This window comes from Mesocricetus auratus, unplaced genomic scaffold (assembly GCF_017639785.1).
Source record: "Mesocricetus auratus isolate SY011 unplaced genomic scaffold, BCM_Maur_2.0 Super-Scaffold_4256, whole genome shotgun sequence".
NCBI classification, from domain to species: Eukaryota; Metazoa; Chordata; class Mammalia; order Rodentia; family Cricetidae; genus Mesocricetus; species Mesocricetus auratus.
The window spans coordinates 105,288,309-105,315,568 of record NW_024429182.1 but is presented as its reverse complement, the minus strand read 5'-3'; the positions used below and the strand labels follow the sequence as shown (position 1 = coordinate 105,315,568).

At 41.7% G+C, this 27,260-nt stretch overlaps 1 long non-coding RNA gene across 2 annotated transcripts; it reads left to right on the top strand.

Annotated features, from left to right (window-relative positions):
• The first annotated feature begins 386 nt into the window (after positions 1 to 386).
• LOC121135336 lies at positions 387 to 26,931 on the top strand. Of its 2 annotated transcripts, XR_005872476.1 has the most exons (4): positions 387 to 908; positions 2,122 to 2,388; positions 11,234 to 11,483; positions 26,797 to 26,931. It is a non-coding gene; the product is annotated as an uncharacterized LOC121135336 (long non-coding RNA). The 2 variants fall into 2 exon arrangements; XR_005872478.1 differs by lacking the exons at positions 11,234 to 11,483; positions 26,797 to 26,931 and adding an exon at positions 4,099 to 4,520 and having other exon boundaries at positions 400 to 908.
• The last annotated feature ends 329 nt before the right edge of the window (positions 26,932 to 27,260 follow it).

The following is a 27,260-nucleotide window of genomic DNA, read 5'->3' as shown; positions in this document are numbered from 1 at the left end:
TAAATTCCACACAGCTGTATGTCAACAGAATACGAGTGCCATTTTGCATCTCAGTAAGAAGAAATTTGGCATAAATCATACGAATGGCTCTTCACTTTGCATCATTCAATGGAAATGGCTCTCCACTTTGCATCCTTCAATGGACGTCACAGTCTAGTTCTTTTTTTTTTGTTATCAGGATATGTTGTAAATGCCATTGATAAGAAAATGATGACGCCTTTAACGAAGGCGGTGCAGAAATGGGAAATGGGGAAACAGCCCTTTGTCACTCTGTAAAAAGTGATGTCCCTGAGATCACAGTCGCTCTCCTGGAATTTGGGGGCAACATGGACGAGACTTCAAAGAATGGAATTACCCCTCTAAATCTTGCACTCGACAAACAATAAGTTTTTAACAGTTGCATTATTGATACGCCGGGGAACAAGTATTCATTCTTGTGATGAGTACCAAAGAACAACTCTTACATGTGCTGCTAAATCTGACAACGAAGACCTCGTTGTTCTTTTTCTTAGAAAAGGGGTCGATCTACACTGGCGGGACCAATTGGGTGTGGCTCATCAGACAACGAGATAGCAGGACAGCCCGCTGTAGTAAGTCTTTTACACACGACGACTGAAATAAGTGAGATTTAAGGGCTATTTGCCATCCTAATATTTGTTTTCCTGCTGATGGAGAAGAAGGTGTCCATGAACTGAAAATGAAGAACGAGCCATATTCAGACACAAATAAACTACAAGGGATCAGTTGAAGTGGCAACTGACATAGCAGCAAAGAGGGCCACAGAGCGTGCTCCTGGTTTAACGGCCAATGCAGAGGCTCAGAGCGTGATGTCGGGCATGATGCCAGCGATGCTGATATTTGTATTCCCGCTGATGGAGAAGAAGGTGTCCGGGCATCTGAAGTTGAGAGTGAGTTCTTTGTGTTGGGCCCCGGCCAGCTCTACCAAGGATCAGTTGAGGTGACAACTGTTGCAACAGCGAAAGGGGACGCAGGGCATGTTCCCCATATAGCGTTCAACTCAGTGGCTGCTGAGCATGACATCAAGCATGATGGTAACGATGACAGAAATACAGAGGATTCAGACTCCGATGATGATATTTAAATTTTTTTATTTAAATCAGAAACATGAATGCTTCACATGTCAATCCCAGCTCCCTCTCCCACCCCTCCTCCCTTGTCCCTCCACCAGTCCCCCCCAGCTCCCCACCCAATCCCCACATCATTCCCCAGGGAGGGTGAGGCCCTCATTGGGGGGATCTCCAAAGTCTGTCATTTCATCCAGGGCAGGACCTAGCCCTTCCCTGTGTGTCCAGGCTGAGAGAGAATCCCTCTATTTGGAATGGGCTCCCAAAGATTAATGATATGGTTTTTGATGCACCTGCTAACTTCGAAATCTGGGACACTTGAGGAAGACAGACATATCTTCCACTTTTGCCAGAGAAACCGTTGTCCTCCTTTAAACATTTATTTTATATTTCCTTTTTACCCTTCATGAACAATTAGGTTTTGCACACACATTTGTGTGACTTTAGTATATGCCTTTTTAGAACACATCATTTTGAGTGTCTAAATTTATAGAATACATTGTGTTATCAAAAAAGTCACATTGCATAATGGTTAGACAACCTTTGTTTCCAAGAGCTACACTTGTGTTCAAAATATTATGGGAGCAAAAATAATTAATATATGTAACATACTTGGTACGGTGACCAGAATATAGCACACTTGTAAAAGCCTACATTTCAGGATGACAACATGGCTCAGTGGTTCAAGGCACTTATTCCCATCATGATGATCTGACTTTGATATCCATAATCCATACATTGGAAGTAGAGAACTGATTCGAAGGCTGGAGAGGTGGCTCAGCCATTAAAGGTTAGGCTTACAACCAAAAATATAAGAGAACTGATTCTAGCAAGCTATCCACTGACCTCCATGTATAAGTCATGATCCAAACACAGACATAGGCATGAACACACACACACACATACACACATACACACACACATACACACACACGCATGCACGCATATCCACACACACAATAAATGAAACACGTATGCTTCTATCGTATAAAACAATAAGTCTCATTTGTAATACCAAATCATTTTTACTTATCAGGAGAAGAAGGAAGTGTTTGGCGGCATACAGCGTTGCTGAGAGCAAAGAAAATTAGACATCATGCTGTTGGCATTGTTAACCAGAGAGCAACTTTGTACAACTGTAAAAGTGTGTCATTTTCCTTTGCAATTGTGTTTCTTGAGCTTTATCCAAGAAGCTATAAACTATACCAGAATATCCATTAAAGTATGTTGTTTCCTGATTACAAAATACTAAGAAAGAAAGTGACAAAAAATTAAATAACTTCACCTAAACTGCTATAATTTTGTAAGTATATATGTTTTCACATAAAAATACTTAAGGGGACCAGAGAGATATCTCATTGTGTAAAACTACTTTTTTCCATGCAAATGTGGTGATCTGAGTTTGATTCCTGGAACCCATGTATCACAGCTAGGTGCGGTAGTGTTCATTCATAATCCTAGTGCTTGAACAGAGAGATGGGAGATAGAGACAGAAGAATCAGCTAGGAGCTTCTAGGCCAGATAACCTGAATACCAGAGCAGATATATCAAGAGAGACTCTCTGCCTTAACAAGGCAGAAGGAAAAACTGACTCCCAAGAGTTGACTTCTGAAGGAGTCAACAGTTATTCATAGATTTCACAGAATTACAGAAATGGCATCTATTCCATATTGAGGCTACCACGCCAAGGGCAGCCACATGTTCTCCCTCCAGTTATTTACTTGTATATGGGCCTTTAAATTACCTAACTGATATTTATTTATAGATCTGGTCCACTTGATGTTGTACTTTTTGTCCTGAGTGGAGAATGCTTTTATTTTCTGTGAGATTAACTTGGAATATCACCCGCCAGCTTCCTGGCACCAAGTTCATCCTGGGCTCTTTCTTCCTCCTTTCTCCTCCTCTTTCTCCTCCCCCTTCTTCACCTCCCTCTGCTTCCACTTCTCCCCTTAGTCCAATCCATTGTCAAGTTCATTTTCTTTTGTCATCTTAATGTGTCTCCCATCTGTCACTGATTCTCTCTACGCACTCATGGTGCACTCATGGTGGCCCCTTGATGTACCTTCCTGGAATCTCTCTGAGACTGACTTCACATCTTGCTTTGCCTGTTCATCTGACTTCCAACCCTGATTCCATTTTCTTCTCTGTGACACTTGTGCTGAAGTTTTCTCTCAAGGGTTACAGAGTGCTTATTCCTTATCCAAAGCACTTGGGACCAGAAGCATTTTGGATTTCATAAGTTTGAGATTTGGAGAAATCTGCACATACATAACGAGTATCTTGTGGATGGAATTCAAATAAAAAACATAGAGCAGATGCATGTATATATACTAAGTAGTTTTAGGTGTGAAACTGAGTTACAGTGAAAATTTTCACTTGGGGCATTGTGTTCAAATTTTGATTTGAGCTCACTCTGTGATGCTCAATATGTGTTATACTTTGTATATTAGTATTTACACATATATTTTTGTGACATTAAAATGGAATTCTATTTTTATATCTATTTTCCTTACTAGGCAGAGAGGGTCTCCAGAGAAAGAATGACCCATTATTCTCTTTCTAAACTACTATTTTCTGGCTCCTTTTTATGTGCTAGATGTTGCACAAGAATGTTCTTATGCTAACTCATTTCACCAAATCCTTGGCGATCCAGAAGCAGGTATTATGTTTTTTGGTGAAGATTCAAATAGTATAGATAGAGGGCTGGAGAGATGGCTCAGCAGTTAAGGATACTTGCTGCTCTTCAGAGGACCCATGTTCAGTACCCAATCCAAGTCAGGTAGCTCATAACCACAAGTAACTCCAGTTCTAGGTGTTCCAACTTCCTCTTAGGGCCTCTTTGAACACATGTGTATGTGTGACACACACACACACACACACACACACACATGAACACACATACATATACACACATACTCAATCTTTTTTTTAAGCACAAAGGATCAGAGTCTAAGTGGCTTGTTGAAATGAAATTTGAATCTTTTCTCTTTATGTTTTTTGTTGCATCACCCAGCTCCAGTGCCAGTGAGATGGCAGACGTTCAATGATGAGATACTAGTTCAGATTGCTGAATGTGAACCTGTGTTGGACACTATCCAATGCTACCAGCCTCACCTCCGCTCTGCTGTACACCTGACAGACTACATCTTCGGATTGGTTTGCTCAGGGTAGTCTGTGTGGGTCTGTCTGTGCAGCAGACTCCATTTCTTCTTCATGCTTTTCCTCAGGAATGCGAAGAGAGGGATGGGAAGCATGGCTGAGAGGCTAGCTCTGGAAAAACCGCCCCCCAGAGAACCCAGTGCCTCGGCAGTTAATGTGCCCCAGGGCTGAGGAGGAAAATTCTTGTAAAAGCTAGCTCCCCTCAGAACAATGTGGCCTTTTATTTTTTAACTTTGGAATGGAGCCTAGCTGTCCATGGAAACAAAGAGAGGAGAGAGTCACTGAACAGTCTTGCACATAAAAACAAAACAAAACAAAAAAAACAGCCAGAGTGTCTGTCTTTGAAGTCTCCTTTCCGTCATTTAGAAAAGTTTGGATTATAGGAGTGTTTTTTTCCTACTTTCCACCCTCAGTTCCTCACCCCACCCCAATTTTTCTTTTTCTCTTTTTCCCCCCAAAGAAAAGGGGACTGGGTGTAAGGGAACTTTCCTTTGAAACAGGGCAGAAGTCATTAATTAAGACTCCCATTCATTCCTTCTGACACTTGCTCATCAATCAGATTTCCCCTTAGCATTCTGATGACCCCACTGACCTGGGTCTTCCATACTGTCTGCCAGACAGAACTGAGACAGAGACCACACACCAGAAGAGAGGAGGGAGAGAGAGAAAGAGAGACGGAAGGAGGGAAGGAGGGAGGGAGGGACGGACGGAACGGAGAGCACTCTGGCTCCTGCTGCATGAGAAAGGTCTGGGCACAAAGCCAGCTGGTCTGGAAATCTTGTTTGAGGTGAAGGTGGGTAAAGAAGACATTTCTTTGTGGAGGAAAGTGTTGCTTACTTCACACAAGCAGTGATCTATAGCCACCCTTCTCTTCCTCAACCCAGGGGCAGCCATTAGGCTAGGAGTCTAGCCAACTGAGCCCAGGAAATAGGCTATCAATTCCTCTCTGCCAGTTCTATCCCCATGAAAGGAGCCAGCTCTCACCCTCACTCAGTGAAGTACAGAACGATGATCTGGGAGGGAATCAGTCAGTCTGGGGTGTGACGCTTTTAGTCCTCTTGTTTTCTTACTCATTCAGGCAAAGCCTATATCTGTAGCCACATCTATATGATCAAAATTATGTATCAGAAAGGTTACTAAGTTGTAACTAAATGACAAAGTAACATAAGTTTCCAGTACAGCTGAAAAAGGAGAAATTATGCTATCTATATTTTACCACCACTTTAAAATTAGGAATAAAGAAAGTATATATATCTGAAACTGAAAACAAATACATAGTTTACCGAGTTATTGGGTTGCTTTGGGTTTAAGTAACTTTCATATATAATATATATTATATAAATGTTTTCTATAAGGCATTTACAAAGAAAAAATTAGGGGAAGGACTTGGATATATTTATCTACAATAGAAGATACAAAACAATAGCCCAATAAACATGTAAGATGTTCAAATTCTTTGACTATCAGGAGAGCACAAGTTATTACTTTACAGATACCAAGACCAGTATAACTAAAACAAGTCAGGCAAGTTCTTGATTATCCAAGCACTGTTGGGGTAGTGAAAAGGAGTGGGATTCAAGCTTGTCAGAATGTAGATAATAGACCTACGAAAATAAGGTGATTGGGATCCAAAAGAGGAATGCTTGAAATTGAGATTAGATAAAAATTGAAATTACTGGCCAAAGGATGTTGTAGCATGACTGGTTGGTTGGAGTATGGGAAATGATCACTGGAGAAGAGGAGGTTAGGGGTGAAGAAGGCAGGATATAGAGCAACATCTACCAATCATTGAAATACTTCAATAAAATTATTATAACTGAACAAGGGAAAAGTGTGGTACAATACAAAGAGAAATTAAGGAGTCTGTGAGAGGTCAGCAGATGACAGTAACTAAGTTTGGCATGGTTGCCTGGTGGTGGTAGTGGTGGTGGTGGTGGTGCACACCTTTAATCCCCACACTCAGGAGGCAGAGGCGGGTGGATCTCTGTGACTTCAAGGCCAGCCTGGTCTACAGATTTAGGTCCATTACAGGTTCCAAAGCTACAGAGAAACCCTGTCTCGAAAAACAAACAAACAAACAAACAAACAAAGAAGTTTAACATGATTAAAGCCTGAAAGTTTGTATTGAAGACGGTGGGAACAGTAGGCAAGTTTCACAATGGGCAGGGAGAGCGTTTCCCTTATCTGAACTCTATGATAGAAGCAAGTTGCAGATATAAGAGCAGATGCTTGAGAGAGCTGCAGCAGTATGGTGTTCTCCCAGGGGAGTGAGATTCCTCTTAGAACACAGAGACCCAGGGAAAGTACAAGTCTAGGTGTTTGCTGGCTTTACTGAAGACTGTTTCTTATATACAGGACTAGGGATGCTAGCAGAAGTTTTTCAGATACCTGTTGAGATAGAGAGCATGGGAACGAAGACTCACAGACTGAGGATGCCCCAGATATCTGTGTCTGACTTCAGCAGGAGTACAAGGCATGTGAGATTAACCCTGGTGTCAGGCTGTGGATGCTGGGAAGTTGAGGAAGCCAAGACAGGCAAAGCTCTTATTAGGATCAGTGAACTCTTAAAGCTCTGGATGAGGACAAAGGATATAGACCAGTGAAAACATCGTAAAGGGGGATTACAGGATTCTTCTTCTAACTCTGTGTTTTATAGTGGCATGCAATGACAGCTTGCTGTTCACAGGAAATAGAAGGAAAGAAGTAGGTGGACTTAGCCAAGAAGCCAGGTGGCCTTCCTGCAGTCAACAGGACTCAGGCAGTACAAGCTACGCAGTGATGGTTTCTTTTTATTTTCAGGTCAAAATGGGTTGCTGTCATATTTTAAAGCTATCCACTGAGTGATCCAGATTTGTTTTGGTTTCTTTTCAAATCAGAGTCTTGGGAAGTGGCCTGTCACTAAATTTATGTTCAGGATTATCAAATAATTCAATTTGGCTAAAAATAATTACTGGTTCATAAATAGACCATAGGAGACAAAGAAATTGGGAAATTCCTTTTTTTTGAACTAAATAAGCCTTTCCTTATTCAGGGCAAGAAGATGCAACAGTATTTAAATCAGAAGTTTATTCGGCATGTATTTAACTTCTCTCTGTGCATGTCAACAAAAGCTTTCTTTGTACGTTTTAAGAGGTCTTACCTGCTCATAAGCCTTCACATAAAGGGTACCCTGGTGACTGTTCTGAAGAATTCTTGTTTGAATGGGAGTAATTGTTTGAGTCTGTCTGCTTCTCTCTCTTCTATTTCATGTGTCCTACAAAGATGTCATCACATGTATGGTGAAGCCCAGAGTCAGAGGAAACAAATCCTAGAAGCCCATTCTACATGTTGGCACTTGTTTGGGTTTTTCATTACTTACTGCAGAGCCAGAGGGTCTTTCGAATTAAGTGATTCATAAACATGGCACATACTAGTGAGTGTTCTCAGGCTATCTGCTGTCTCTTGGTGGCTGGGGTGCCATTACTCTACCAAGATAGGAATTGTGGGTGGATGAGACAAGGGTCTTCAAGTGCTTGTCTTTGGAAGCTACTGTAGCCCTCTGTTCAAGCGCAGCAAGTGGTGGGCAGGAGGGAGAGCCCCAGGCAGAGTCCCCTGGTTAAAGCTCTCAGGCAGACCTTGAGCAGCGGGACACAGCTCTACACTTGTTGCTCTAGTGTAGGTCTAGGAAGCCGAGGTTCTGTAGTCCATGGAAGCAGCTAGTATTGTGGATCTCAGGCACACGTAGATATTGGATTCTCCAGACCTTAACAGTGGCCCCTGTTTTGGTTCCCAGACTGGAGTGACTGCAAGCCTTGGTATCAAATGCATGGAAGCTATCTGGAACTCTTCAACAAATAGGGTATCACAGTCTTCTATCTTTCTTGAGTTCTTTGTTGGTCACTTCCATTGTTCCACCAGCTTTTGTCCTGATCAGTTTCTCAAATTGTTCAGCTACCTAGCAGTTTGCCACTTTGCTGACTTTGCATCTTGGCCCATTGACTGCTTCTGTCCTTTTTTTCACACATCAAGCAGCAAGGCACCTTGCCACCTTGCCATTTTCATTGCTTGGACCGCCAACGAACTGTTGCTTTTTCTATAGCTTCTACCATTGGTGGCACACTGTAGACTCTGTTTCTTCTTTGCATTACCAGTTCAGCTTGCACTACTAATGTGAGGAAGAAAATATCACTTAGAAAAATGTTTATTGGTACTAATGTTGCAGTATCAGGTGAGGGAGTACAAAATCATGTTTTCCCACAGACCCACAGAGTGAGTGAAAAATCTGCTTATATGGCCAGAGAAGTGGTGTTTGCACTAATCACAGCATAGCTTGCATGCAAATGAGGATTTGGTTTTGAACTCATCACAAAATTATTCCATTAGCACCAGCTACAGAAAGTCCTTCTGCTAGGTCAACAGGGAAATTTTGGCCGAGGTGGAAATGATTTCATTTAAAGTTCACTGAGGCTTGTGGTAGCAAAAAAGTCTGCTGCAAACTATTCAAAACAGCACTAGTTGAGGCTCTACCTTCAAGAGCTGAAGCTGCTAACTGTGATTACTTTGTAATTTTCTCAGGGCATCCATACAGTGCTCACAATAGCCAGCACTGTCATCAGGGTGGTCCTTGCTGGATGTTTGATAGTCTTTATTCAAGACAGCCAGGGAGAGTCCAGTAGCTGCCAATTAGTGAGTCAAATTGACCATCACCTAACACCTGCTTATGAACAGGAAATGCATACAAAGTAATCTACCATTAGCATTAACAGTGATTTTAACAATGTTTCAGCATAGTTGCTGGGTGTTCTGGGGCATTGGAGGTGGGTTCTCCTCATCTCTTTCACTTTCCATTAAGCAATCTTTATCAGGCAGAACCTGGGTCCTCCAGAGGAGCAGCCAGGGCCCTTAACTGCTGAAGCATCTCTCCAGCCCCAGATAAATTTTAATATATTATTCATCTTGTTACCTTGAGCATTCTGCTTTCCTTGTATTCTGTCTGGCCTCAGTAACCATTAATCTGTTTTTAAAGCTATTCTATGTGTGAGTGGGATTATGAAATACTCGTCTTTGTGTGCCAGTGTTAAATCACCTAACTCAATGATCTCCAGTTACACCCGTGTTCAGAATATGATGGGATTTCATTCTTTTTGCTGTTGTTCATCATTTGTTGAATAATTCCAACATTCACCGCCCTTGAACACAAGTCCTCTATGAACCCAGAGCTTTCTTACCATCTGGTTTGGCACCTTATCCTCTTTGCTTGTAGAAGGATAAGGGAAAGTTCCCACCTCCCAGCTTAGAGCCTCGAATAAACTAGATTAATAAACAACCTCAAGACCAGGTATGTTCTTCCTTACCAACCCAAATGCCTTTTCTGGATTGACTAGAAAAATAAAATGAAAGTAAAAAGCCTGAACCTTACCCTAAAGATACCACAATGAAGAAAGTAGACAATCCAGAATAGAAATACTACCATTTGAAAATATTAAGTCCTCATCCTCCTCAAATTGTGAGGAGGACTGTAATAATTAGATACAACATGGAATGTTGAGTTCTTAAAGCTGTATCCTCCATTCACAGAAGTACTAAGTTGCTAGGTGTTTTGTCTTAGTGTCTAGACAAGCATTCTGGTGTTTATTTGTACCCAAAAACTATTGGATCTAGGTATTTTACATGTTACAATCCCTAAATTAGGGGTTTTATGTATTTATGACCCCACATGCAGGTAAGGACAGACATTAAATAATTACAGGGTTGTTTAATAGCCTAGAGGCAGTATTTGAAGCCCACCTTATCTGCTTCAAGGCCCATGTTTTCCTTGTGTTCCTCCCTCTACTGTAACAGCATGACCATTCCTAAGTACCAGTTTAATTGGGTAAACATAGCTACAAAGGCTGGAATGGATGCAGAAGATGATAAGCACACCAGGATTGTATTCTTAGAGACTACAGGTATTGTTAATGGTCATTTATTCAGGGCCTTTCAGTTGGACAGCTTGGCACGTTCCTTAGCTCATCGTCACGGGAGTCTTGAAGCAGGTATCCCTTTATTCTGTCTGTGCACATTAGGAATGGAAACCCTCAGCCAAATTCTTCTATTGTTTTTTTGAATCCTGATTTTTATTTATTTATTTTTTATTTAGGTTAGAAACAATCTTGTTTCACATGTCAATCCCAGCTCCATCTCCCTCTCCTCTTCCCCCGCCCTCCCCACCAGGTCACGAAGTCCCCCACCCAATCTCCACTCTAATCCCCAAGGAGGGTGAGGCACTCCATGGTGGATCTCCATTAACTGTCATTTCATCCAGCCAAATTCTTCTATTTTCTGTAAAGATCTATGCTAATAGATTCTATCATATGTAGGTAAAAAACAGAGGGGCGTTGACAAACCCCACATTCCTGTCTTCTTCTTTGCAACTGGGGTGCAGGCCCCTCAGTTTTGTTTCAATCCCTCTTATCCACAGACTGGTGGTTGTCTTTGTGTGTCTGGCTGCAATGTTCAAGACACATGGAGTCTGGATTTTTGACAGGTGATAAATGGCAATGGTTTCATTTCCTTGCTTCCAGCCAGAGGGTTGGCCATCAGTGCATCTTGGAGCCAGCTGCCCAGGGCTGGGACATGATGGGAAAGGGGCCTTAGAGAACATGTTGTGGTGCAGGCTGATGCATCAACAGGCCCTCTGCTTCCATGGTCATTGAAGGGACATTCCACACGAACTCACAGCTTTCTTGCCAGCTGGTTAGCCACCGCTTGCTCTCTGGTTTTGATGAATCGAGAGGGAGATGAGGGATAAGCAGTGCCCATCTCCCAATTTGAAACCTCGAAAGAATTGGATTCTATGCAAATGGAGGGAAAGGCTCCAAGAGAAGTATAAAGAGAGGAACTGATGTGTCTCTTATCAGTCAGCTGCCTGTTGAATCTGCCTGGGCGATAATCACCATGGTTACCAAGGATCTTGGCAGACAGTCATTATTCATCCCTGTCCATTCTTTCACACCATTGTTTTCTCATAGAAAATCCCGAAAGAATATCAGACCACCAGCCCCTCGGTGTTGTGCCTTCTGTTTATGAGCCACAGCCTCATCTTCCGGTCCCTCCTGTTTCCATGCCTACCACCTGCCTCCACTCCTACCCGCTGTCAGGAGGGAGCTCTGCTTGCACCTGCTGCATGATGTCATCTGCTGAGTGCCATTCACTCTGAGGGATCCCTGTGTGAGAGTCGGTAGGCACACTGTCAGATGTTCACACCTCCAGCTCCAAGAGGTGAGTAGATTCATGGGTCCTGTTCTCTCACCACCAAGTAAGTATGCTTAAATGATTGTTGCTGCTTGCTGTCTGACTTTGTGCCGATGCCCGGAGAAAGACGGAGCAGCCTGGAACTTCTTGTCAGTATGGGTGTTTGACACTTGTTAAGCTGCATACTCTTTATCAGCTACACATCCTGAAGGTGCCCCCCCCCATTTTTGATGAGTAAGGGATGATCCCTCATCAGGACCAACGCACTTTTTTTTTTGTCTCTGGGGAATTTTGATCTCATCAATTAGTTGTGGTCATGAATCTGTGTTCTTTTAAATAATTAAGGCTCCTTACTGATATCCATGTATCCATGTTCAGCATCACAGAAGAAGCAGTAGGGTTGACCCCTTTTCTCGAAAATGAATCAACTCATTAACACTTTCCACACAGCATTCATATGCTGAATATCAAAAACCACAAGAGGAGTAATTAGAAGACTGCGAGTTCCACGAGGACAGGACCCTGCCTGTCTTGTTACTGCTGCATGCCTCTAGACCTTAGCAGCATGAAATTTACATGTGTGCTTGAGTTGGCGTATTTACTTCAGGTGTCTTCTAGCATAGTCACTTAATTGGGCCAGGGATGAAGAGCAGGTGGCAGAGTGTTGCCCGCCATGCACAAAGCCCTGGGCACAGTCCTCAGTGCTTCAAAAACTGGACTTGTCGCTGCATACCTGTAGTTCCAGAACTTGGGAAGTGAAAGCAGTGAGGTTAGAAGCTCCAGGTTATAGCCGGGTGGTGGTGGCGCACACCTTTAATCCCAGCACTCGGGAGGCAGAGGCAGGCAGATCTCTGTGAGTTTGAAGCCAGCCTGGTCTACAGAGTGAATTCCAGGACAGCCTCCAAGCTACAGAGAAACCCTGTCTCAGAAAAAAAGAAGTTCTAGGTTATTATTCTTGGCTATACATTGACTTTGTGTCTAGCCTAGTTACCTAAGAACCTGTCTCAAAAAATGAAAGAAAGGAAGAAAGAGAGAAAGAAAGAAAATGACATACATGTCAAGTCAGTCATTCATTAGTTTAATTTTATCCATTCTTTAAATAGTGTTATGTATTTATATTTATAGGTAACATAATTCTTATTAAGTTCAAGTAAAAGAATTATGGCCTTGAGCAATTGTTGGGAGACAGGAGAATAATGAGAATATCTACCACTTTCCCACATACATAGTGTACCATCTTCCTCATATGATACATTGTATACTCTTCTTTATAAAGGTGGAAATAGGAGTTACAGAGCTGAGATAACTTACCCAGCTCATCTAACAGATTGCAGTCTAGATCCCTGACTGACTCTACCCCACACTGCCTCTGCTAGAGGGTGTGGAACTTTTAATTTGGTATTTATTTTTTGTGCAGGTCTGTGTGTTAACATGTGTGTGGCATGACACATGTTTAGAGGCTAGAGGACAACTTGAGGGACTTTTCACTATGAGGGCTCAAGAGATCAAACTGAAGCTGCTAGGGTTAGTAGCAACTGTCTTTCCCCACAGAGTCACCTGGCTAGCCTGGTGTAAAGTCTTTGACAGTGAGGGTATTTAGACAATAGGAGGTGGAATAAGGCAGGGAAGGCTTTGAAGCAGAGCTAGAGCTGGCACAGATTGGGAGGTGGTGGTGCCAGAGGTGGGATGGGTCCCATCCCATTGGGAAATGGAACTCTTTAGCGAAAAAGGGAAAACCATAGAAGCGCTGACTTCAATTGAATGGTACAGCTAAATTATTTTTTAAAATTTTACACTTTGACAGTTTTGTATAGCATTATTTCATAATGTATTTTGATGACATTGCCCTCCATCACGTTCTCTTGTCTCCCACTCCCTATGAACCCCTAAATGCTACATTTAAGAATACTCCTAATTTCATCAATTCATTGATATGCTGCCAGGTTTTGAAATGGGGTTTCATGTCATCTAGTTTGGCCTTGAGCTCACTTATGTAGCTGACATGTCTCAGCTTCTGTGTCTACCTTCAGATCACTGGAATTACAGTTAGGTGTACCACTGCACCCCTGGATTACCTTTTGTGATATGTTGTCACAGCTGAAGGTGGGACAACATAAAGAATCCTAGACTTGGGAATCTAAGGAATTTTAAACCCCTTTCCCCGCTTCTAGAGAGTACCTCCCTAAACGTCATTTTCCATATCACTAAAAAGTTGCTTATACTTTGATATTCTAATTGATGCATACTGGTATATGGGTATTGCTTGCTTCATCTTAAACCCTGAGATGCTAACACCTGCCTCACCCATGAGGATTTCGGGACAGATTGTAAAGTGCTGCACCACATGCTAAGAATATAGCTATTGATGTTTTGTTCGCATATTTTGTCTTCCATACAGCCAGGGTTTGAACTGCTGGAAGGCAGTGGTTCAAACTAGAGATTGTAGGGCAGTGGGTCCTCTATAAAAAATGGGCAGAAACTTTCTTTAGTGGAGATAGTGGAGTCTGATTGAAAATAACAAGGGATGCTTACAAAGCAGCTATTTATACAGGGAAGGAGCAGGGTTTTGTCTTGTTGCTAAGGTCCTGATTGTTTCCTGACTGTGTCTGTGTGTCTGAGTCTCTGTCAGGCCATTCTATAGGCTCCTTTCAGGAACTCGGTGATCTTGGCCTACAGATAATTAGATCAGTGTCATCACTTTCACTGCTCCCCCTTTTTATTCTGCTGGGACAATTTGCATGAAAATAGAAGTGGATAATATTCCCTTCTCATTAATAAGGTTCAAGTTCCTCCTGGGTTATAATTTGGCAAGCTACCCGCATAAAGTCCCAAGTCAACTTGTGTGTGTGAGCTGTCTTTAAGGAGCTTGTGAGTCCTGAATGCTCAGCCAAGCCACCTAGTTGCCAAACTGACTTTTCAAAAAGACCTTACGTTGTAATGGCCTTTTTACCTGTATTCTGTAGTGAAATCTATCCTGATGTTAAACATATACAACTGGCTACTCATATTACAAGCCCTGAACCTGTAGATTTGCACAAGTATGAATAAAAAATGTTCACAAAAAGCTGGATGTCATTCACATCTTTAATTCCTGGTGGAAGAGGCAAGCAGATATCTACTAGCTCAAGGCCAGTCTGGTCTACATAGACAGTTTCAGGTCAACAAGGGCTACATAGTAAGAACTTGTCACAAAACTTTTTTTCTCTCAGGAAAAATCCTCCGTAGCTATACTGAACATACCTAGATGTCTTTCTATATTTTATCTATGCCATTTTTATCCATGGGCTTTTCCATATGGTGGGAGATCCTAGGGGCATGTTTCCATGAGTACTAAGACACCAATGTATTTGCAATTCAATGGCAAAAAGGATTTTTATTTTCAATAAATGGTGATAGAATAACTGGTCTCAATACACAAAAATTTCTGTTTACAGATCCTAAATCTTTCACAAAATTTAACTCAAGGTGAATCATAGACATAAATATGATATCCTAAATTACTGTACAATTTATAAAAAGTAACAAGAGAGAAAAGCTAGGTGATCTTTGGTTTATCAATGAGTTTTTTTAATTATGTGTATAGGCATATTGCTTGTATGTATGTCTGCACCACTTACATGCTTGGTGCCCTTAGAGGCCAGAAAAGGGCATCAGATTTCTTGTAAGTAGAGTGAGCCACAATGTGGGTGCTGGTAATCAAACTCAGGACCTGTGGAAAAGCAACCAGTGCTCCTAATTGCTGAGCCATGTTTCTATAGATCCTGATAATGACTCAAGTGCTGGAAAATGATGTTCCATACCTTTAATCTCAGCACTCAGGAGGCAGAGGCAGGCAGATCTCAGTGAGTTAGAGGCCAACCTGGTCTCCAGAGTGAGTTCAGGACAGACAGAGTTACACAGAGAAGCCATGTCTCAAAAACAAAAACACAAAACCAAAACATAGACACACTACTAAAGACATGATCTACGGAAGAAGAAACTGGAAATTTTGACATTATTAACTATTTAGAACTTTTGTTGTTAAAAAGACACTGTGAAGTGAACTGATAGAGGGCTAGGGAAATACCTCAGTTCATGAGAACATGAGGATCTGAGTCTTGTGCCAGACCCATATGAAAATGCCAGATAGTGGTGGGCTGTATAATCCCACTGCTCACATGATACAGGCAGGTAGATCCTTGAGGTTTGCTGGCCAGCTAATTGTTAAGTTATAGGCCAAGTGAGACCTAGGGGAATGTCTCCCGAGATATAACAATTAAGATTGACCTTCAGCCTCTTCATGAATATGCATACACATGTACTCACCCATACACACACAAACATTTACATACACCAGAAAAATAAATTAACAGAGAAGGCACATACTGAGAAAACACCTGAAAACCACACGTCTGATAAAGAAGTTATATATAAAATATATCACAAAACTTCTTAATTCTCAACAATAAGAAAACAAACAACCCAGTCACAAAATGAGCAAAATATTTCAATGCACATCACCAAAGATGTACCAAGTGCAAGTAAGCATGTAGGAACTTCAATGTCTGGGGACTGGAATGGCTCAAATAGAGCCATCTGCTTCAGAAGCCTAGTGACGTGAGTTCAATCCCCAGATTCCATTAAAGGTAGAAAGAGAGAACCATTTCCATAAAGTTGTCCTGTAGACTCCACATGTGTGTCATGGCTTGCACACACCTTTCTCCCCATATCACTCAAACACAATACAAATAATAAACAAAAATTTAAAAAGAAAAAATCAACATAACATAATAATTTTCTGTTAAAGCAACCATGAGAATGGCTAAGATTGGAAACATAGACAATACCAAATGCAGGAAAAGATGTGGAACAACTCTCACCTGACACGTTGTAAGTCTGTCAGTCAGTTTTTTTTACAAAGACTTACAGACTTAACATATTGCTCAGCAATTTTGCTCCTAGATATTGACTCAATTGCAATTTCTGCCTCCAAATCCTGCACATGAATTTTATAGCTGTTTTATTCATAATTACAAACCATTGGAAGAATAAAGGCTTCCTTTGGTAGGTGAATGGATAAACACACTGAGGTATATTCATAAAATGAAAGATGTCTATTGATAAAAGAAATTAACCATGCAAAGACATGAAGGATACTGAAATGTGGCTTGCTGAATGAAGACCATGATGAAAATTATACATTGAATGATTCCAGCCATGTGGCCATAACACACATTATATAGGAAAATTATCTTGACTGTTTAAACTGTTTTTACTATAGATGGAAGTTTCTGTCCCATCTGGTCCCACAGCTGTTTAAACCCAAATGAATACACAGAGGCCTGTATTAATTTTAAACTGTTTGGCCCATCGCTTAGGCTTCTTACTGGCTAGCTCTCTCTTAATTATTAACCCATAATTATTAATCTATGTATTTCTATATGGCCTTATCTTACTGGAGAATGCCCAGGCATCTTACCTTCCCAGTTGCTACATGGTGTCTCTCTGATGGTTCCTCTGTGTTCATCTTTCCAGCATTCTTCTAGTCTGGTAGCCCCACCTATACTTCCTGCCTGGCTACCTCCTGCCTATCCACTGGCTGAAACAGCTTTATTCATCAACCAATAAGAGAAACATATATACACAGCATATAGAAGAACCTCCCACATCAGTAGACTCTGGGAGTGAAGAGGGCTCTCTTGTCCTAGACACCAATGTGTTTTCCAAGTATCCTCCAAAACTGTTTGCATGGAGGTAAAATGATGCTGTACTCTTTGTCAGGGAGAAATGAGAAAAGCAAGACAGCCTAAGAGGGAAAACACTGCATCCTCAATTTGGAAGACAAATTGTTTATACGGAGGTTACCATTGATTGTGTGTGTGTGTGTGTGTGTGTGTGTAAAATATTGAACACTAACAAAATACCTTCATTGGGAATGGACAGTGGCAGTTCATCCATGGAGAGGGTCTGCAACTCTAGCAGTTTACAGTCATTGTTGCTGGATGCAACTGATTTGATGTTGTTTTGCTATCTACCTGTTGCTTTTATGTATCTGCAGTCTACTAACTGTTCTTCTACCTTTCATATGCTATTTGCTTAATTGAAACCCACTCATTGGAAAAGCACAGCTACCACAGAACAGTCTCCATTCAGAACATAATTGACAAACTTGGCAGGAGCCTTGAAATGCCATTTCTGTTTTGAAGGTTACAGACAAGGAAAGAGTAAATGTGGGATTGATAATAAGGAGGCTCATGAATGAGTGATGATGATAAAAAGTCTCATCCCATAGAAAGCTGACCTCATGTGTCAACTCCTAAAAAATCAAGGGGAACAAATGCCTACTGCATTGAAATTTCAGCTGCAAGATTAAGATGCAAAGATTTTTCTTTTTTGGTAATTTACTTTTTAAAAAACATTGTATGTGCATTGGCATTTTGCCTACATGTTTGTATGAGAGTGCCAGATCACCTGGAACTAGAGTTAGAGACAGTGTGAGCTTCCACATGGATGCTGGGAATTGAACCCAGGTCATCTGGAAGAGCATCTAGTCCTCTTGACTTCTGAGTCATCTCTCCAGTCTTGACATGCAAAGGCTTTTTTACTCTCTATATATCCATTTTCTCTTCTGCCTTCTTGATTATGAGTCACAAAAATATAACTGGATGCAGTGTGCACACCTTTATTCCAAGAACTTGGGAGTGGGAGTCAGAGGCAAAGTCTATGAGCTTTGGTCCTCAGCACCCCATAAAACTGAACATGGTAGAACAGACTTATAGTTCTAGCACCCAGGATGTAGAGGCAGGAGGATCAGAAGTTCAGTGTCATCCTCAGCTGCACAGTGAGTGGGAATTCAGCTTCAGCTACCCAAGACCTTGTCTCCAGATAAAAGTCAGTATCCTTTCCTACTGTGGATGGAAGTTTCTGACCTGCCTGGTCCTGCAGCCATTTAGTCCCAAATAAAGACACAGGCTTATATTAATTACAAAAATATTTGGATGATGGCTCAGGCTTCTTATTGGCTAGCTCTCTCTTAATTATTAACCCATTTCCATTAATCTGTGTATTGCCACATGGTCTTACTTACCAGTGATGCTTCCTCAGTAGCTTACACGGTGTCTCTCTCATGATTCACTTTCTGCATTTCTCTTCCCATAATTCTCCTAGTCATGCAACCCCCACCTATACTTCATATATATGGCATAAACTTACAAGATACATCTTATATGTTTAAATGAAATTTTCCATCTGGGCAGACAATGCTTCCTCCAAAAGCCAAAAAACAACTAATAAAAATCTCAACAACAGACATGAGAAAGTCCTCTTCTAAGTTTCTGGTTAGGGTCATCTAAGGGACTCTCCAAGCACTACGAACTGTGCTATTATCCTTGTTTTCTCCTCAGAGCCCCAACCCCCTGTTCCCACTATTTTTGCCATTCCTTATTATATGCTTTCTTGAGATTTTAAATCTTGTAACGTTTTGCCATCACCTGAGGGATTGTCTGTCCCATGTACTCCTGCACTCATGTGTATGCATTCATGTGTATACATCCCCTGTAGTCCTGGGCCAATAAATACCAGTAAAATTGGCCAGAATAGTGCCTGGTGCTCAGCAAATAAAAATGTTAAATTATAGATGGAACTGTAAGAATCCATCCTGAGTGAGGTAATGAAGACATAGAAAGAAAAACATGGTATGTACTCACTGATAAGTGAATATTAGACACAGAACGAAGGATAACCAGCCTACAATCCACAACCCCAGAGAAGCTAGGAAACAAGGAGGATCCTAAGAGAGATATATATGGACCCCTGGAGAAGGGGAAAGGGACAAGATCTCCTTGTAAATTGTGAGTATGTGGGGGAGGGGAGGAGGTAGGAGAAGCAGAAGGGGAGAAGGGGAGGAGGGAGAAGAACATGAAGGATAAAGAAGGTGTAGTTGGAGGAAGAACACAGAAGGACAGCAAGGAAAGAGATACCTTAATAGAGGGAGCCTTTATGGGCTTAACGAGTAATCTGGCACTAGAGAAATTTCCAGGAATCCACAAGGATTACCCCCAACTAAGAATTTAAGCAATAGTGGAACAGCTGCCTTAAATTTACTTCTCCTACAATGAGATTGATGACTGCCTTAAATGCCATCCTAGAACCTCCATCCAGTAGCTGATGGAAGCAGAAGCGGAGATTCACAGCCAAGCACTGAGTCAAACTCCTGGAATCCAGTTGTAGAGAGGGAGGAGTGATGAGCAAAGGGGTCAAGACCATGCTGGGAAACCCACAGAGACAGCTGACCTGAGCAAGTGGGAGCTCATGGACCCCAGACTGGCAGCTGGGGAACCTTCATTAGACTGAACCAGGCCCCCTGAACAGGGTGTCAGTCAGGGGACTTGGTCAGTCTATGGGGTCTCTAGCAGTGGAACCAGCATTTATTCCTGTAGGAAGAGACCTAGGCACCTGTGTCACTGACCACACCCATTTTGGGCATGGCTAGAGGTGCCTAGGTCTCTCCTTATACATCCGTAGTGCACAAATGGGCTTTTGGAGCCCCTTCCCTAGGAGAGATACTCTCTCAGCCTAGATACGGGGGGTTGGGGAGACAGTGGTCTAGGTCCTGCCCCAAATGATGTGACAGACTTTGATGATCCCCCATGTGAGGCCTCACCCTCCCTGAGGAGTGGGTGGGGGTGGGGTGGGGAGATGGTGAGGGGGAATGTGAGGAGAGGAGGGAGAGGGAACTGGGATTAATATGTAAAATAAGATTGATTTAATTTAAAGAAAAATGTTAGATTATATTCTTTTCCCAGAGTCTCCAATAATTTATGCTTTTGTAACCTTTATTCCTAGGTTCCCTTCCTTTTATCTTTTAATATTTGTTAAAGAATCAGAGATGTAAAGAAAAAGTAATTCACATCTATATTGAAGGCATGTAGAGATGAGTGAGAAGAGGTTGCCATTGGAAGTTGGAGAGGCTCACTGCTTCATTGATGAAATAGACAAGATGACCTCAGGGCTGTGTGCTGGTGACACAGAAGAAGAGGTTGTCATGGGGAGGGATACAAAATGTGCAATAGAGAGCAAGAAGCAATGAACACAGAAATATTGCTCTCAGACAGTAGATGCACAGTCTCTCTGATGCTGATGTTGCAAACAGAAAGGGTTTCTTCCTGCCTCTCCACCAAGGTTTGGGGCCCATGACTTTCCCAATCACATCAAGGCCCACACATGTCCAGTCTTATCATTCCTCTCACATCTATCTCTTCCCACCCTGTCCTTCCCCCCAACTCCTTTCTCACTCCACAGCATAAATTCAGCAGCCACACCCAGGGATGACTCCTAAATCCTTTTTCACCTCATTTCGCCTTACCTGGTAGTTCTGTACAACCCTTTACCATGGTTTGGAGTTTTGAACTCATCAGAGATGCCTTTGTGAAAAGCTTGGTGATTTGTGCTGCCCTCAGGAAGTGATGGAACTCTTAGAAATGGCGACATAGTGAACGAAAATCAAGGTACCAAGGGCATCACTTAAGTACATATTTGTCCTTTTAAGTTGCTTACCTAGAGTATTTTGTCACAACACGGAAAGCTAACAGAAAAATCGGTGCTGAGAAGAGGTTCAATTCTGTGCATACATCTAAATATGGGATTTAGAGGTCTTTGGAATTGTCTCATAGGAAGAATTTGGAAAGACTTGAGAGAGCCTAGAGTGCTATGACATAACTTAAGGGTCAACTCTGGTGAGGTCTTAAAAAACTAGATGGAAGCTTGGGGAGTCAAAGATGTACTGCCCTCAACTTCATATGAAATCCAGATTGAATCCCTAAAAACAGAGAATAGAATAATGATTGCCAAGGTCTGTGAGAGTGAAAGGAGATGTGACCAGGAAGATATTGATCCAATGGCAGAAAATTTTATTTAGATCTGGGAATATGTTCTGGGCAAAGTCTCCCAGAAGTTGAGCCATTTTATTATGAACCCAGGACTTCATCATATGGGGAGCCTGCAGTTTATACTAGTCAGCTATAACTCAGTAGTGGTAAAGAATGGAGAAAACAATGCCCACTAGTGAGTCACCATAGTTATCCTCTTCAAAAAGGATTTGTACAGATTTATTTTGCTCAACCTCACAATATTTCCATGGTAAATTTGATTTACCTGTTTGCATGTTAAAAATTAAATCAATGGCTAAGAGTAAAAAATAAAATGAAGTTGTTTTTCTAAAGCAAGTCTAAAACTTCATAGAAAGGAAGTTTTGGAATTCTCTGTACAGACTTGCAAATGGAAATTTGTATTTGTATTCCAGTGACCTTGAACAAAAAGATCAGAACTGGAATTTATTGTTTTTAATATTGTCCCTCAGATTTCTAGTTATATCCCCTGTGAGGAATGCGTGTCATTTTGGGGGGGGGGAAGAACCTAAAAGATGAGAAGCAAAAGAGGACATTAGTGGAGCATTAAAACCTGTAGCATAAGCAGAATGAGAACCTATCTGAAGAGTTGGAAACACACAAAGGATGTGTGTTAAGTGGGACTCATAGCATCAAGAAAACCCAAGAGACGCCATAGGGCTGTTTCATATGCCAAAGCATGGTGAATTCTGCTTCTTCCACAAGACTGTTATTTGGAACCAGGATTTCATCATGTTAGTGGGAATTCTGCCTTTCCATGCTACAGTTACAGAGCCAGAATAAACTGAGGAGTTGAAGAGAACATTCGTTATTTCTGAAAATCTCAAATCCAAACAGCAAAGCAAGGTGCAGAGCAAAAGACCAAAATCAAGTGAGCCTCAGATCTGCACATCGAGAAGAAACAACTGGATTTTCCCTAGGAGAAATTTCCTACCCCCACCCAGAATGGTGAACAAACTGAAAAGAATGACTTTTTTCCTTAGAATGTTCAAGAAATGAAGAGGAATACTACTGTTAACTAAGGTGCATATATGTACATATATACATACATGCACATATGTGTAAATACATGCTATATATATAAGAAATTTCCCGTGGAATATTGCAAAGTTCCCTCACAGTCTCAAAATTAGATCATTCCCCTGTGACCTCCAAGAGCCTAAGACTCACTCTGGGATGGACAAAGACAAGCACCATCTTAAGCTGCATTCGGAGATTCTGTGTCACGCTTCTTGTCACAAGGAAGCTTCCTGGACATTTTAGACTTTAAAAAAAATCTGCAATTCAATAAAAATAAAGATTTTCCTTTTAGGTCACCATTTCTTCTGGCAGACTGAGCCTAAAGTGCACTTTATTTTCCTTTAATTTAACAGCTCCAGCAGCTTTTCCAGTTAAATCGACTGTTCATTATTGAGCCCCATTTATGAAGGGGCTGTGCGGTGCAGTTTAATGAATCCTTGGCACAAAGCTTCCTTTCAGGACCGGCAAAGAATAGGCGCTGTTCAGGCCCTGTAGGGCTGTATGTCAAAGCCAGCCCATAATGCCTGTCAGCCAAGGGCAGAAATTCCCACTGATATAAGAATGTGCAAGAAATCAACTCTCACCACCGACGAGCAGATTAAGACACGATCAGGAAATGAGACTGTAGGTTTAGAACAGTGACACCTGCTTGAACAGAGTTATTTTCCCATCCCTTGATCACGGCGGCTGTGGTGGGGGTGGGGCAAAGTGGCAGCCTAGCCAAGGCTCAAAGCTCTCCAAGTCCTTGGGGGGGAGACATTGCCAGTGGGGGTGGCTGGGCTTGTCTGCTAAGTGCCTTTGCACACTTTTTAAACTTTAATCCTTATAATGAGCCCATGAGGTTATTTGCATATGATGGAGGAGGAAACTGAGGCTTGTGTGCTTTCCTCTCTGGTTCAAGATTACAATGCTAATTAGTCACTAAATAGCAATGGTGGGATGGAATAAAGGTCTATCTGGCTGTGACTGTCTGCCTTTGCCAGGGCTCTGAGGTGATGCTTACTAAATAGATTTGATCCTTCGAAAATATCCAAGTTTTAGTCACTGGGAATAATGAAAGCTCTTAATCTCTTGGAGTATACGTTGAGCGCTGTGTGCTGGACACGCATACTGTGTGTTGAACGAAGTGCAGGCAGGAGAGACAGCTTGCTGTGTGAGGAGTGGTGGTGAGGATGTACCTGTTTTCAGTGGCAGAGCTCTGGGAGAACATAACTTCCTGTAGGAAACCTCGGTGAGTTCTCACCAGGTTTGGCCGTGAAGAAAGTCAAAATTGTCAAAGGATCTCCACCTAAATGAGTCCTCCAAACCATCCTCAGACACTCATTCCTGGGGATCCTGAATTCTCCAGATGGGTGTGTGAATTGGTTTTCTTACAATGGCATGGAGTGGATGAACTGTTGAAGTATGGTTTTCAAGAAGGTAAAATATCATGACTCATAGGCAAATACAAGCTATGTGTAAGAGATACCTTTCTAGTTGCTAAGTAGTAACAGAACCATTGAACTGTTAGGATTTGTTCAAAAAGCATTTAATAATCCATATACATGATTGATATGTTATATATACATATATGTATGCCATCTCAGGCATATATATATCATGTCTATATGTATATACAGTCAGTGTGGGTTCCAGACTGGTTCCAGAGAGTCGAGAACAACAAGACTGAGATGAACCTCTTGCCTTTTAACCCTGTCTGGTTCTGGAGGCGGTGTGACTTTGAATAAGGCGATTTCTATCAACAGAGAGCGATACTTGTTGAGGGAGGCGTTCACTGGTCAGCCATCAGCAGCTAGTAGGCTGAGCAGCGGGGAGGTAATCCTCTTGAGTTTTAAGAGCTCTTTGTGTATTTCAGATACCAATTCTCCGCTGAATGATTCTTTATCTTTTCTCCCAGCCAGTGGCTTATTCTCTCGTTTTGATACTATCTATTGTAGAGAAGTTTTCTGTTTTGGTGAAGTCTATGTTATGGATTATGTTTCTCATAGATCATAACTCTGGTGCTGTGTCTAATACACCCTGTCCCTATCCATAAACTATGTTAAGTCCTACCTCCTGGACCTTTGTGTTTTACATTGAAGTGTTTGATCTACTACGAGTTAACATTTTAGAGTGTAAGGTTTATATCTTGGTTCATTTTTTTTTCTCATGCCAATGCACAGTTGCTCTAACACCACTTACTAAACAGACTGCCTTTGCTTCATTGTGTTGCCTTGGCTTCTTTGTGAAAGACCAGTTAAGCATAATTTTTCTGTTGCTATAATAAAATGCTCTGGTAAAAGCAACTTATGGGGGAATGGTTCATACTGGCTTGCAGTTTCAGAGGCATACAGTCCAACATGATGGAGAAGGCAGGAACACAGGGCCAGTGGCCACATTTCTGTGACAGTCAGGAAGTAGAAAGTGAACAAGAAGTGGGTCTTGGTTATAAAACCTCAAGGTCCACCTTCAGCATTCTGCTTCCTCCAGGAAGGCTCCATTTCCCAGAGGCTCCACAACCTTCCAAGACAACATCACCAGCTGGAGACTAAGTGTTCAAACACACCAGGCTACGAGAGACATTTAATATTCAGATCTCTCTCTCTCTCTCTCTCTCTCTCTCTCTCTCTCTCTCTCTCTCTCTCACACACACACACACACACACACAGAGGTCTATTTCACTATTATGTTATTGATCCCTTTGTCTATTCAGTCATCAATATCATAGTTTCTTGGTTACAGAACTTAGAGAACGGCATTCCAACTTTGTTCTCCACCTTCAGGGTTGCATTACTACTCTGTGAATCTTTTTATGGTGATGCTGTGAGGGAAACACCCTTTATCAAAACTCTCATTGTCTTTTAACTTGACAGTTTAATGCATTTAACAGCTCCTGTCCTCCTTGTCCTCTTCCTCCTCCTCCTTCCTTCTTCTTTCTCTTTTCTTCACAAAGTCCTGTAGGAATTTCCCAGCATAGTGAACTATTCTCTTTCCTTCTCTCAAGTAGTCCAGAGACTATTTTCTCATGTGTCTATAGAACAGTGTCCTGAGGACGGAAAGCCTATGTTTGTCATTTGTCTTTATCCAGTGCGTGGCATATTTAGGATGTAGTAGGTCTATAGTGAATATCAGCTGAACAAGTAACACTATAAATAGGTAATTGAAACATGTCTAGCTCCTTAAGACTAACACCTAGTGACATAAGACTACTTGGTGCTTAGGGTGGGGCCTGGCACATCACATATCTCCTGTAGAAATAAGTGATAGAAATAGTTAAAAAGCAAGGAAGGCAGAATTGAAGGTAGCAAAGATCTGGAAATAGAGGATTCGAAGTTGAAACTAAACACTGCTGCTACTAGCTATCTGACCCTGGGCAAGCAGCCAACCTCTGTGAGGCTAGGTTTCTCCAGTAAGTAGAAAAATTACCTGTCAGAAAGTGCTTGTTAAAAGAGTAAATGGATATATGTAAGTGTTCAGAACTTCAAATATAAGGTGAACACTTGATCCATGCTTATTGAGTGAATACACGAGGGAATGAAGAATGGCCACAGAAGAGATAAAGGTGAAATATCAAAGAAGTAGGAGGGAGAGCTAACTGCTTGGCAGTAGTAGGAGCATGCAGGAGGCTTTTCAGAGTTTAGAATTTAATGTGGGCTTTAAAAGTAGGATAGGAGTCTTAGAAAGTGCAACGGAATTGTGGTTTTGGGTTCAGTTCTATAGAAATATAACCCAACACACATTTGCTGTTTTAAATGTTATGTTTGCTTGATGAAAAACAATTTACTAATCATGAAGGCCGAGGATAGTACAGCAAAGGCATTCGTTGTCAGGGGAATCTACATTCACATTCTCTTCTCATATTGAAGGGGCAGAGGAGAGGGTTTAAAGCCTAAGTGTGGTGTCCTAAAACTTGAAAGTGCTCTCTTTTAACTCATTTCCTTCCTTGATGTACTCAGGAAGTGCTCTCTTGGAAGAACAGGCAAGCTTAATGCAATTATGCAGTGCCTGCCCTCCCCAGTGTAGCTATGCTGGGCAACTCCAGCTGGCCTCCCACAAGAGAAAGTAAACCTCAAATGTCCCTCACGCCATTGTTTTAGTAGTCTGTTGAGATGTGTTCCAGCGGCTGATCGGAGCTGCTTAAGCTGTTTAATTGAATGAATTCAGCCTCGTATAATAGGATCTAGGTCTTTAAGCATTTCCGTCTGGTGCACAGGATATTGAGCTGTTGGGTTGCTCCAGGGGCCAGGCCTTACCTCAGCACTGGGTGCTTCTAGCTCACATTCTTACATTTTGCTGCAAACCTCTGTGAGTTCACCGCAGATGTAAGCTTTGTTCTGACAGATGCCACTCCACATCACTGCAACTGGAGTCTAGTGTCTCTAAGAATTTGAATAAAGTCTGAGTGAGCTAAAGAGGATGCCCTGCAGAAGAAGTTGTATAATTTCCCTCATTTCCAGGAAGAAGAAACATCATTATTCAGAAATCAAAGCCTTCAGCTCCATCTTGGCCTCATCTGCTTGAGTCTGCAGAAGAAGTGCCACTCACTCTATGGAACAAAAACTGATGAATTAGAACAGAAGAGGATGAAAGAATGGAAGGCAGGTTGATTTTTTTTAGTCTTTCTTTTTTTTAAACTGTCAATACTGACGAGAAGCTGACTTTTCTTTCTTTTCTATGTAAATTTATAAAGGCCAACATAATGGATCTTAAATGTACAGATTTGACTTTTGACTATGGCGCAAGAGCTCTCCATGGTTTTATATGTCAAAATGCAATGCAACCCCTATTGTGAGGCTGGAAATTATCTGAGTATGGTGTTTACAGACAGGGATGAAGGCATAGGAAGTGATTAGGATTAGATAAGGTCATTAGGGTGGAGTCCCATGATTGAATCTTTGTGACTTTATAAGAAGAGAAAGAC